The 13,309-nt window shown below is 32.6% G+C and overlaps 1 protein-coding gene across 2 annotated transcripts in view; it reads right to left on the bottom strand.

Moving 5' to 3' along the window:
• LOC142343220 (uncharacterized) overlaps nucleotides 1-13,309 on the bottom strand; it is a 61,426-nt gene that overhangs the window by 47,307 nt on the left and 810 nt on the right. Inside the window, exon 1 of one of the 2 annotated variants that reach the window (XM_075394980.1) lies at nucleotides 11,360-13,309. This exon is cut by the window's right edge and continues 810 nt beyond it. The gene's annotated coding sequence lies outside the window, so the exon portion shown is untranslated. Of the gene's footprint in view, nucleotides 1-6,808; nucleotides 8,417-11,359 lie in introns of those variants that run through there. The other variant, XM_075394981.1, reaches the window with a different exon arrangement.

The raw sequence follows: 13,309 nt of genomic DNA on the forward strand, positions 1-13,309 counted from the left end.
CTTCGATAGTAATTCCACAACATAATGGAAAAGCAATTATTAGCAATCAATCAAACTCAATTCAAAATAGAAAAATAATCTCGACCATATTGGAATTTAAGATAAATTATTGCAAGGTGTCATGAAAAATGACTCATTATTGACTAGAAGCAGATATCTCAATATTGCCTTTGAAAAATTCTAACACGTGCATAAACTGCACTGTTAGTTGCCTTATGAACCAAATAGGAAAAGTTTGTTGATGACGAGAGAAAACGATCAAAGTTTAAAATGAAGAAAATATTTCTTCTTAGGTTTCTTCTATTCTTGATGAAAAAATGAAGTTCTGATGGTTGTTGCTGGGAGAACAATAACCAAATGGTCAAAATAAGTTGAAATGGTCAGAATATGATGAAAACACTAACTGAAGGCTCCTCAGCACCTACGCAAGTACAAATCTGCCGAGCAATTCGATGCTTCCATTCAAAATTTAGTTTGACGTTGACGTCAAAACTTTTGTTTTCAACGACTGACAGGTAGAGAAGGAGTCAATTCTACAGTAACCTGTTTCCACAGGGGATCGTACTAAGAGGCTCACTTAGAGCGTATATATATTTTACTTAGAGCGTATATATATATTTTACTTAGAGGCCACTAGCAAGATCTAAATTGAATAACAAAACCAATTTTGGTGCTTTTTTAATCTTTCAATTAGTTTTTGACTGTCAGCACTTGTTATGATATTCCTAAATTTTTAATTTGCAAGCGAAATTTGATTATGCAAATATCAAAAATTCAAAAATTTTAAAAGCAGCTCAGAAAATCAAATCAGCTGAGCAACAATTTACAGGGATTACAGAAATAACTTCAAATTTTAATTGCGCAATTATTAGCAAAAACTCCATTTTGGAAAGTCTTCACAAGAAATGGTGAACACCAATCAAAGAACGATGTTGTTTTCTTGGAATATTGATCCGACCCCACTTGTAGGGGGAGGAAACTTTATACTCAAATGGGTTTTTTTTGGTCAGACAATTTTGGCCGATCGATATATTAATCGTAGAGAAATATGAGCGGTATCATCAAAAAGCTCGTCCAACGTAGAATTCGTAATCAAAATTTTTTTATATTTTGTTTTTTTTCGAGTAGTTATCGAGTTTTAAAAAATTTTGTGTGAACACACACATTTGAAATGATTTTGTTCACCTTTGGCATAATTTTCGTTCAAATTAAGACTTTTTCTTTAAAACTATTCATTCATGATTACATTCCATGCTACTAAATGAAACAATATTGCATTCAGTATAGGTGAAAGCCGAAAAAAATGATAGTTATAGTGTAATAGGTAAATTTACTATAAAAAAGAACTTGAACTATATTTTGAGAGCTGTTTTTTTTAAAACTTTTAGCATTTTTTTGTTTTTTTAAAGTCACTTATAGACTAGTCACTTTTCATATCGAAATTCCCTTAATTAAGAATTGGGAACCTCACTTAGAGTTAAATGAAGCCCAATTAACAAAAACTCCGTTTTTTAGGAATCGCTCTTGTTTTATTTTGGCTTCTACTCTGAGTTTTCGTAATTTTTAAAAAAAAATTCTGATTTTCTTTATGAGTTTTTACAAAAATTTTTCAGTCCTAAGGCATAGACTCGTTAACTAGAAGTGCAATAGGTTTGCTAATGAGCATTAAGTGAACATATCTAAGTGCTTTGAGTAGACAACTAATGGCTGTTAAGACATTAAAAGCGAAATTTCGATTTTTTTTGAAAATTAACCGATCTCAATCTTTTCTTTGAACTGTAAGTTATTTTCAGCAATCACAGGGCCTTCTTCTTTTTTAATGCTACCAAAATTCGTTTGGATAGCAATTTTGACTGCCAACTATTGGTTTTATGACCTCGATGCCTCGAGTTTTCATAATTTTTTCAATTTTTCGATATTTCTTCATTTTTTTGGTTCATTCTGAATTATTCAAACATTATCGTAGTATTGATGGTTCCCGTTTGCTTAAGGAAGTTGTTCAAGGGATTGCGGAAAAGGTTTTCAGAGATATGCTTATGGTTTAAATGGCTTCGAAAAAAAACTTCCCTTATTTTTCTATTGGAGTTTTGGTTTTTGCCTGTATTTTTTGTTGTTTTCATTGTCATAAGACTTATTGTGATGTCTGATTGATATCTTATGAATGACAAAAACTACATAGACTTTTCATCGAGGCATAATTTAGCATATTTTTCTACTCCCGTTGAAGGCTATTGAAATTAATGGCGTTGATATTATGTGTCTTTTTCACAAATTTCGTCGTTTTTATATACTTGTTCATATTTGTTATTTTTGAAGTCATTTTTTTAAAAACGAAAAAACATCACCCTGCTAATAAACAAGATCACCCTGTTATTGAATAGAAAGTTTTTACTGATAAATTGACTCTGTAATGACCCCGGCACTTTTCTCTCTGAATTTTTTTGACTTTGTTGTTTTTGACTCTATTTTTTCGATTTTTTTTGTAGTCGTAAAACGCTGAGAGGTCTCATAAGCTTCAAAATGAGAACTAATTGAATGATTTTTTGCCATGCAGTCAGTTTATAGCAAATAGTATAATAGTTTTTGATATTAATATTTTTAAAAAAGTTTTCAATTTTTTCGGTTGTTGTTTTTTCGTCAACTTGTAACTTATTCTCATCACTGAGAGGTCCCATTCAATTCCATGTATTTCAAAATTTAACACGTCTATTGATATTATATCGTAACTGATGTTTTGTTTGGTGGACGATATGCGTTTTTATAAAAGTTTTGTGAGTGGTCACTATTTGTGCTTCTTTTTCTTTTTTTAATCGCGTAATATTCGCGTAATAACAGATCCCAATGGCTTTCAAGTAAGTACCAAGTGAATTTACTTACTCGTTCAGTATATCTATAGCTGATTTAGCAAAGATAACAATGGAAATAAGGGAAACAAAATTCAGATAAAAAAGATTTTAATGGCTTCAATAATTTGTGCTTTCGCAATTTCTTTGTGAATTTCCGAGTTTTTTTTTACATTTTTTGGTCGTTTCAATGGCTTCGTTGGACGTAGCCCAGTTAACAAAAAATCCATTTTTCAGGAATTGTTCTTAATTGCGAATTGCGAACCTCACTTAGAGTTAAATGAAGCCCAATTAAGAAAAACTCCGTTTTTTATGAATCGCTCTTGTTTTATTTTGGCTTCTACTCTGGGTTTTTGTAATTTCTAATGAAATTCTGATTTTCTTTATGAGATTTTACTAAACTTTTGTAGTCCTAAGGCATTGAATCGTTAAATAAAAGTTCAATAGGCTTGCTAATGAGCATTAAGTGATCCTATCTAGTGCTTTGAGTAGACAGCTAATGGCTGTTAAGACATTAAAAACGAAATTTCGTTTTTTTTTTGAAAATTAACCAATCTCAAATTTTTTTTAAACTGTAAGTTATTTTCAGCAAACACAGGGCCTTCTTCTTTTCTACTTATACCAAAATTCGTTTGGATAGCAATTTTGACCGCCAACCATTGGTTTTATGACTTCGATGCCACGAGTGTTCATAATTTTTTCAATTTTTGGGATTTTTTTTCATTATTTTGGTTCATTTTGAATTATTAATCATTATCGTAATATTGATGGTTCACATTTATTTTAAAATGTTCAATGGATTGCGGAGAAGGTTTTCAGAGAAATGCTTATAGTTTAAATGACTTTCAAAAAATCGTCTGGCACTTTTTTGTTGGATTTTTGGTTTTTGCCTGTATTTGTTGTTGTTTTCATTGTCATAAGACTTATTGTGATGTCTGATTGATATCTTATGAATGACAAAAACTACATAGACTTTTCATCGAGGCATAATTTAGCATATTTTTCTACTCCCGTTGAAGGCTATTGAAATTAATGGCGTTGATATTATGTGTTTTTTTTTCACAAATTTCGTCGTTTTGATATACTTGTTCATAATTGTTATTTTTTGAAGTCTTTTTTTTAAAAACGACAAAACGTCACCTTGCTAATAAACAAGTATTTGAACATGAAAAGTTTTTACTTATAAATTCACCTTTTATTGGCTCCGGCACTTTTCTCTCTGAATTTTTTTCACTTTTTTGCTTTTTACTCTATTTTTTCGATTTTTTTGTAGTCGTAAAACGCTGAGAGGTCTCATAAGCTTCAAAATGAGAACTAATTGAATGATTTTTTGCCATGCAGTCAGTTTATAGCAAATAGTATAATAGTTTTTGATATTAATATTTTTAAAAAAGTTTTCAAGTTTTTCGGTTGTTGTTTTTTCGTCAACTTGTAACTTATTCTCATCACTGAGAGGTCCCATTCAATTCCATGTATTTCAAAATTTAACATGTCTATTGATATTATATCGTAACTGATGTTTTGTTTGGTTGACGATATGCGTTTTCATAAAGGTTTTGTGAGTGGTCAATATTTGTGCTTCTTTTTCTTTTTGTTAATCGCGTAATATTCGCGTAATAACAGATCCCAATGTCTTTCAAGTAAGTAGCAAGTGAACTTATTTAATCGTATAGTATAATTGTAGCTGCTTTAGTAAAAATAACAGTGAAAACAAGAGAAAGAATATTCAGATAAAAATAATGACATTAATGGCTTCAATAATTTGTGTTTTCGCAATAATTTGTGTGTTTTTGAGTTTTTCTACAATTTGGGTCGTTTCTATGGCTTCGTCGGACGTAACGAATTTTTAGGAAATTTATCCAGAACTGTTTTGTTGAAAACTAAGGGTCTTCAGGACGTTTGAATTTATGAAACTTTTCCCACTCCCATTGAGGAAAACTCCAATCTGCAGTGTAGTAAAGCAAAAGTAAATTTATTTGGCTACTGTTTTATCTGATTGCATTTTGACGTTGTTTCTAGGTTGCTTTATATTTACATATTAAGTTTGTGCTGTGAAACTTTAGTTTTTGCTGATTTTGTTGTTTATTTTTTCTCTCAGTTTTTTTAATGGCAGATTTTGTGAGCGCTGTAATGAGGTATGGCATTTTGAATTTCAATTAGTAATATGGGTATGTAAAGATTTTTTATCTCACACTTCTATTTTTGATTATCTCTTCATTTGGTTGACAATTAAGTCGAAAATGTAGTTGAGCCCAGGTTGGAACTTCATCTGCAAACACACATTAACGAGCCTCCTTCTTTGAATCTGTTTTAATTTGATGAACACAAATTTACACTAGAGCTATGCACCGTCCAATTGCACGTTACATTTTTTTCATAGAAACAAGCACTTTATTAGCTTTCAAATTGGAACTCAGCTTCCCTTTTGTATAAAAACTACCTCAAGAAAAAGCTATCAATATTGGTTAGAGCTATACAGGCCTGGTTAACTGAAAATTTGAATTGTAAATTAAGAAAATCATAAGATAAAAAAATTAATTGGAGTAAAAATGCCAAATGGTATATTTATGTAAAAATTTCTTCGAAAGCAATTTTTTTCAGATATTTCGTTATACTTAGCACGTAAACTTCAAAAAATTTTCATAAAAAATCTGTATTTCCGGTGGTAAGTATGATTGCAAGAGTAACATTTACTGCAACTTCTACTTTACTGATTATTTCTGGAGGAGACGAAAAATCAAAAATTGAAAAAATGCAATTTAAGTTAATTCAACAGCATCGGATAATTTTAAATCTAACAGAATGTAACTCCAATCAGATAATATGATAGAAAAATTAAATAATGCTGTTTTTGCTGCCTGAAAATGCAATTTTTTCAAAGTGCAACAGGCATTGTTGATGTTGATATGAATTTTAGATTCTTAATGGAATTTTTTCTCCCAGGGTCATAAAAAAGAAAATTAATTGAACGGGTCAAATCCAAAGATCTGTTCAAGCATTTAGGTACTTCTTTCCAGAACACATTATAAACGAATACGCGCCAGAAATTAGGACCTGTACCTCCAAACACTTTTCAAGCCAATAAATTAACTTTCATCTCTAATCCCTTAAGAGATTCTCTTATTTTGTAATATAAAAAATTTGAAAATTGATGATTAAAACAGTTAAACTTAATTTTTAGATTGAATCGTAAAAATGACAGCAATACGAAAATACTCTAAAATTATCTAGTAATATATTTGAAATTTTTGTGAGAAAAATTTTTTTGCCTGTAAGAATCTATTTTATCGCATAGGCAGACCTGAGTTAGCTGAATTTTAAAGAATTACCTGAAAATTTAAGAATCGCGGCGTCCAGGCTACAAAGCTCTGATGACCTGAATTCCGTTTGTGAACGAAACACAGATCCTTCCATCAAATTTACTGAGTTAATATTAAACTATTTTTTGCCAAAAAATCTCAGCTTAAAAGTTTGAATTAAGTAGGACACTTCTCAAAGTTCTCAGTCAAATTTAATAACCAGTGTTAGCGGAGTTATAATCCGGTTACAATTAATTGTTTAATTGTTTAATTGTTTAATTGTTTAATTGTTTAAAACTGTTGAATTTAGTAACACAAAATTGTGGATTTTTGTAGTGTGGAATTTGGTTAACAAATTGCGCAATTGAAATACAGGATTTGGAAACTCGATTCCGTTTTTGAACTTCGCTCAATTCAAAAGTTTAGGAAAACCCATTTTTGTTGCTTTCCACGATGGCAAAATGAGCTGAATGCAATTCAAGTGTGCCTTTAAGGTGTAATGTCTCCAGATTAAAAGCAAAACAATTGTATTTTCAAGTCAGTCGTCAGCTAATAGTTGATTTAAAATAAATACTATGACTATCTGACGACTAAAAGTTCAGTAACCAGATTTTGGTTAAACGCTTAGTCTATAAATAGTTGAACACGCAAAAGCAGGTTACTTACATCAGGTGACGCCACGCGCAGTACTCCGCTGAACAAATTCCTTAATTTTTAGACAATAATCGTCGATTTTTCCTCAGAGCGGAAGCCCCTCTGATGTAACATCCCACCACGTGGTCTTTCTTACTCACAAAGGCAAACGTCAAAAGATTCCGACAATTAAGGGACAGACAACCAAGCAAATTTTCCCCAAAATTCCCTAAAATTATTCGCTCTAATTAGCACTCACGGAAGGGGAAAAGAGGCCAAAATTTACTCCATTCCATTTGACAATAGCCGGACACGAGTGGGGAGGTAAAAGGGAGTGAAATAGTTACAAAAACGTGATCAGATTTAGATTAGGGTCAGATTAAGTCAGTGAGTTGTATAATGAGATCTAAAGACTACAAGCAAATAAGACAAGGAACTACCGAATTAAGCCTTAATTCGACCCAAATTGGCCTAAATGTGGAAAGTATTGACTATGCTTATTTCATCAGTTGTTTCTTCAGGTCTCTTGTAGTTGTTTGCAATTTAAGCCAATGAAATTTTATTTGGAAAAGAATGGAAATACTTTCAGAGGCGTGGAACATGGCCTGATTAAATTTGTTTCTCTGACTAAAGTTGTCTCGTTTTTGATAATGTCACAAAAAAGTGAACTAAAATTTCTGATTCTCAAGAGGTCAAATTTAGCTGAAGGAAAATAAGTTGAAATTGTAATTGATGCTGAAATATCATAACTGAACCTTCTCTATTCATTTTTATAATTTCAGTTCCTCTGCCGATGAAAAATAAGGACAAGTGTTTACATTGTTTTTATTTTGGTTTTGTAAACTACAAAATAAGTATAAAGTGTAAGTGAGCAATTATATATATATATATATATATATATATATATATATGGTGTGTGCGTGTGTGGCTGTGTGTTGGTGTTTCTGTATGTGTGTGGTGTGCGTTTGTGGCTGTGTGTTGGTGTTTGTGTGTGTGTGTGGTGTGGGTGTGTGGCTGTGTGTTGGTGTTTGTGTGTATGTGTCGTGTGCGTATGCGTGTGTGTTTGTGTGTGTGTGTCGTGTGTGTGTGTGTGTGTGTGTGCGTGCGTGGCTGTGTGTTGGTGTTTGTGTGTGTGTGTGGGTGTGTGTGTGTGTGTGTATGTGTGTGTGTGCGTGTGTGGCTGTGTGTTGGTTATTGTTGTGTGTGTGTGAGAGAAAGTGAGTGTGTGTGTGTGTGTTTGTGCGTGTGCTAATTCTTCTGATTGAAAATGGAATTAAAACAACAGAATAACAAACCACAATCAGTCAAAAAAATATTTGATGCTTTGAAAACGTATACGCTAACAATTTCTCAAACTTCTCAAAATTATTAAGATTAAAACTGATTTTGAGTATTTGATGAAAGATTCAAGTCGTTCGCTTTTGTTTTTTGTTTTGAAATTTAACATTTCTAGATCAGTTATCATTCTTAAATAGCTAGAGCTTTTAAGTAGATAATGCACCTTTCTAGAGCTTACAATTTCATGTCATCAGGGATACAAAAAATGGCTGTTAAGAAAACAATTTTAAAAACCAAGGTTTATTTAAGAAAAGTAATTATGAGCAATATCTTTCAGAACTGTGAGTTAGCATTAGCTTTTCTTTGCTTTTCAACAGAACAGGGTTTTTAGAATGATAGAAAAACTTCCTTTTTCATCTTTTCTTATATGTTTTTGTAGAAATAATCTAAAAAGTTTGATAAAACTCAAGAGTATTATTTCTCTCCTGAGAAAAAACTCTCAACTATCAATTTAGTATTTTTTCATTGTTGACCCGTTTTTAAAGCTTTGATTTGAATAACCAGAGAACACTTTGTTATATATATATTCCCAATAAAACTGAGTTTTTTTTCACTTATTTTTGAATCTTATGGTCAATAATATTTTTCCGATAGCTTGAAACTACGGATTTGATTATTCTGTTCTTCCACGGCCTTCTTGTATCATCAATTCTAATTTATATAAAATATTAGGCCGAAAATAAAAAAAGGGCCATTGAAATAATTCCCTTGTTTTGTTAAAATTTCACAACGCCTTTGATACACTTGTTCTAAAGAAAACTTTCCGAGAAAAACTTACTTTCGTTTCTGGTGCTTTGTTAAATACCTCAAATTGGTTGAAAGATTGGTTTCAAAATTACCAGTACTTTTTTTGCAGCAGAAATTATCGCTGAATCAATAAAAATAGCAGTCTACTCATTCGGTTTATCATTACCATGATTACGTCAATTTTTACAATTTAGAGAAAATCTTTCAGAATAAATCCTACGAGCATAAAGATTTTTTACCGATAATCCTATTCACCTGAGTAAATCATGACTAAATCTTTTTTGTCAAAAAATTCGTATCGCCTAGACTATCTCTGGGCACAAGTATTTCTCGACTAAGTTTTATCTGTTTATCAATAATTACCGCCTAACTTTGATCTTCACATAATTAATTACCGCCTTAAGTCTTTCTGCACATTTTTTTATATTTCATGCGTAATTGCTGCCTAAATAATAACACTTTCCTGTGGCCTGGTAGTGTTTTACAGCTCTCTTTTCACGCCCGCTTGGTATTTCCTCTAATAAATAGAAACAATTAAATTGTTGTTTTTGAATGTTTGTACTCAACGCTTCCATACAGCACAGAAGGAAAGTCAATATTATGTCTGTGTATTTCTCCTCCCGTTTAATTTATCTTTTGTGAAAAACAAAACCACCTCATTGGTTGTATCGTTTGATGGTGTAGCTTTTGTAGTCAATTCTTTCCATACTCTACAGTGCCAGTGCAATCGCCGAGCTCTGAATCCCCCTCATTGTCCCCCCGCCCCCTCCTCTTGCACCCCTCTCTTCTTCCCAAACTCTCCAACTTCTTATTTTTAATTTTCTAAGTGGTCGTTGATATCACCTTAATACACTCCTTTATTCGGTCCATATATGTGTTTAACAATTTCAGAAACAATTCATGATTCGTGTTGTTGTTCCGTGTGACCTCCGTGACGTTTAACATCTTTCCCTTGCTATTTGAGAAGATGGCGATCGACGTTGGTGCTTAGAGCAAACATCGACTGAGCTAAGGAAAAGTTCACCCTTATTAGGCAGAAGTTGTGTGGGCTAGCATACGTAGGTAAGGGAGTATTTTTTTTGTTATTATGTAGCTCTTTTTTAGGCGATTGCGTGCATTACTGTTTGCCTTAATACAAAATTCTCGGAGAATTGAAATTGAAGGTGCATGTACAGTTGGAGGAGATTGCAAGGACCATTAAATAAACGCCGGTCAAACGCTCTGAGCTAGCATGACAAGGAGGCGGCCCTTTTGAATTCATGTCGTGCCAGGTTTTTGGAAATTTTGTTCAAGCATAATGTTTATGCCGCAGTGTATTGTAAGACTGCGCAGATATTTTACAGTCGGTAGTTTTATGGAACCTGAGGAACAACAGGCTGTTATTACAAGAGTGAACAGGAGAAAAACCCCAATTCTGCTTTCTTAATTTTGAACAATCTTAACAAACGCTGATATAATTTGAACATTATGTATCAGAACTGTTTTTTTTGGATGAAATGTTTCAGTGCTGCGATGCTCGGAGAGCAAAGGACGGGCAGCCACTTAAAATTTTAAATTCTAGAAGAAGTGATCGGAAAGACTAGATCTTTTCTCTAATAATTTCTCTTGCAATGATTTTATGAAACTTGTAATTACGTATAATAAATTAGGCCGCAGACTTTCCAATGTGTGTCTGTGAAGACTTGGGAACTAACAACTGATTGAAAACGGCATTATATGCAGCCTAGATACAGTTTCACATACGCTTAGCATTTATTTTTGTGGTCTAGTCATTAATAGTTATTAATTTTTTGACAAATTTGCATTGATCTGAATTGGTTTTTTATCTCTGCTTACTCAAGAAAGGTTTTGAGAACTCAAAATCAAATATGGACACTGGAAAATTTGATAATGTTGAAACTTTATGAAGAACGACAATCAGAACTGTTGCATGAATAGTGATTTTTTCATACAAATGGTTATTGACTATGACCATTTGAAATTAATAGGTAAGTTTTATTTCTTACATCACTAAATGTTTCAAAAACTCTAATAATTGTTTTGCAAATCAATTTTATAACATTTTTCTTTTATGCTTCTCGTGCAATAACGCTTCAAATATCTCTACTGGAAATCCTGCAACTTCTTATGGAAAAAATCTTTAAGATTAAATATTTTCATGAGTTTTGGTTTCGCTTCAAAGTTTTGCCGATGGCGATAATTGTGTGGGAGTGCAAATAAAAACACCCAATCAGTCTGAAAAAATTGAGTTTTATTGTGCAATGTGACTTCAACAGAACTGAATTATGATACTTACATCAACTCAAGCTAAGGAATAATTTATTTGTCTTACATCTAGTAATAATCACCTGATTTTAGAGGATTTTTTCGCTCAGAGGTGCTGTGCTAAGAAGATTTGCAGTAAACAGGCCAAATTTCAAAGTTCAAAGAAATAAATTTTGGTAACAAAACCAAATCATGTCAGTTCTGGTAGCGTTAATTAAAAAATAGCTCACCTACCGTATCAATCCAGCAGAATGAACTCGTTCGTTGACCAAATAATTGAAAAATGCGTCCCAATTATTAACGCAGTTTTCTAGTCTCGAAATCACCGACTGAATATCGTAAAACTGACCAGCTTACTGTAATAAAATGGAAATAAACCACTCCAACTTAACTTGATTTCCCAGAACTCAACAAGAGGGTCTTAATTATAGCCACAGGAAAAGACTTATCCCACTAGACACAAATTAGGGAGCCGGATAATAATTGAGGCAAGTTGTTCCGTGCGGGTTCAAATTAGCGCCCTGGGGGAAATGTTAACCAGTGGGGGGTGGCTAGGAGGATGACGAAAACAAAGAACTTCTGATTGGGTTAAGGGCAATTTCGCTGTCGGGTTTTTTGAGGGTCGAGGGGTTAAATGAATTGAGGTACGTAGAAAGCGGGGGGCAGGGGATATATTGGGGGTCTTTGTTTTTGATTTGATGCGATTAAGTGGCCTGTTTTGAAGTTCAATTGGAGCCTATTAACAACGCCGATGGTAATCTTAGACTCAATTTATAAGAACAATAGCGATTTTGGAAGCTACTCGAATTGGTGAATGAAAAAAGACAACTCTCTTAACAAAGAGCCTCAAAGTAATATCTTTTGATTGAAAGAAGAACCGAAAATGGCAAAAGATTCCAGGAAAGAATAGGGAATTGTTGATTGATACACCTGGGAATAAAAAATACCTGGGCTCAATCTGATTGAGTTTGATTGACAGGCAAGATTGAAGATTGCGTGCTACCTTTTTAGACACTTTTTAGACAGCTTCTGAACAATTTTGGTCAATTTTTGAGATCTCAAATTCCAATGAGACCCACAGCAGGAGTCTGCTATCTTACTCTGACCTTAAGGGTTCCATATTGATTTGTGTCTATTTTCTTTTCAATTTCTCCTCCCCGGGTTCTATTTTCCATTAACTGGCACTGTGGTAAGGAGGATCTTTTGTTAATCTTGAGGGTGAATTTAGAGATAAAATCGGGGTAAATTAAGATAGCTATCGAGGATTTTTGGGCGAGGGTTGTTGAGGTTAAAATAATTTTTTTGTAAAAACTAATACCAGCACTTACAAATATCTCAAGTATAGAGAAAAACGTGTATTAATGTGAAAATAGCCATGTGACATGTTAATAAATAAAAAATAGAAAACAATTAAAAAGTAGGGTAAATTTTTGTGGTTATTTATATGCAATTGTTTGCTCCGAAATGTCCGTCAAAACTCCGGCAAAGATTAGTCAAAATTCATGAACTTTTTATTTGAGTTTGTTTAATTTAGTTTTAATTATTACCAAAAATCGAGGCAAAATCCAACAAACTGAAGTGAGCAGTAAAAATCTGTCATGAAGGTTTTACATTTATTCTTTCATAGTTTTACCGTCTAACTGAACATTAAACGAAAATTAAACGCAAACACTTAAAATTTTGTTCAAATCAGAAAATCTTCATTACAGCTGAAATCATTTTTCCTTCACTCTTTTTTCGCTATTGACAATCTGCGGAAAGTGTGAATGAATGGGAACGACTGATTACTCTACAGTTTATTATGTGGTCTCCAGGGACTGGACTGAAAAAACGGAAGAACTCTTTGGGAAGAAGAGATAAAGTTCACGTGGGTGGAGAACGGGGAGAGAGAAATTCTTAAGAGAATAAAACTTAACTCCACACGTGAATAAACTACTCAAAATAAGAACATAATTAAGCTGAATTAACTCGTATACGCGATTTGTAACGTTTTTGATAATATGTCTCCAATTAAATAAGGAACTATTTATAACTAACGGATAAATTGGTGGTGTGATAATCAAATTGAAAGTAACTAAAAATAGCAAAAAAAGTTCAATAAGAAATTTACCGAAAAAAAAATTTGACGCAGAGACATACAAACTTGCTTTTCTTTTTCTTTTTCCGTCAAACAGACAAATTATA

This window comes from Convolutriloba macropyga, chromosome 7 (assembly GCF_964194025.1).
Source record: "Convolutriloba macropyga chromosome 7, txConMacr16.3, whole genome shotgun sequence".
Classification (NCBI taxonomy): domain Eukaryota; kingdom Metazoa; phylum Xenacoelomorpha; order Acoela; family Convolutidae; genus Convolutriloba; species Convolutriloba macropyga.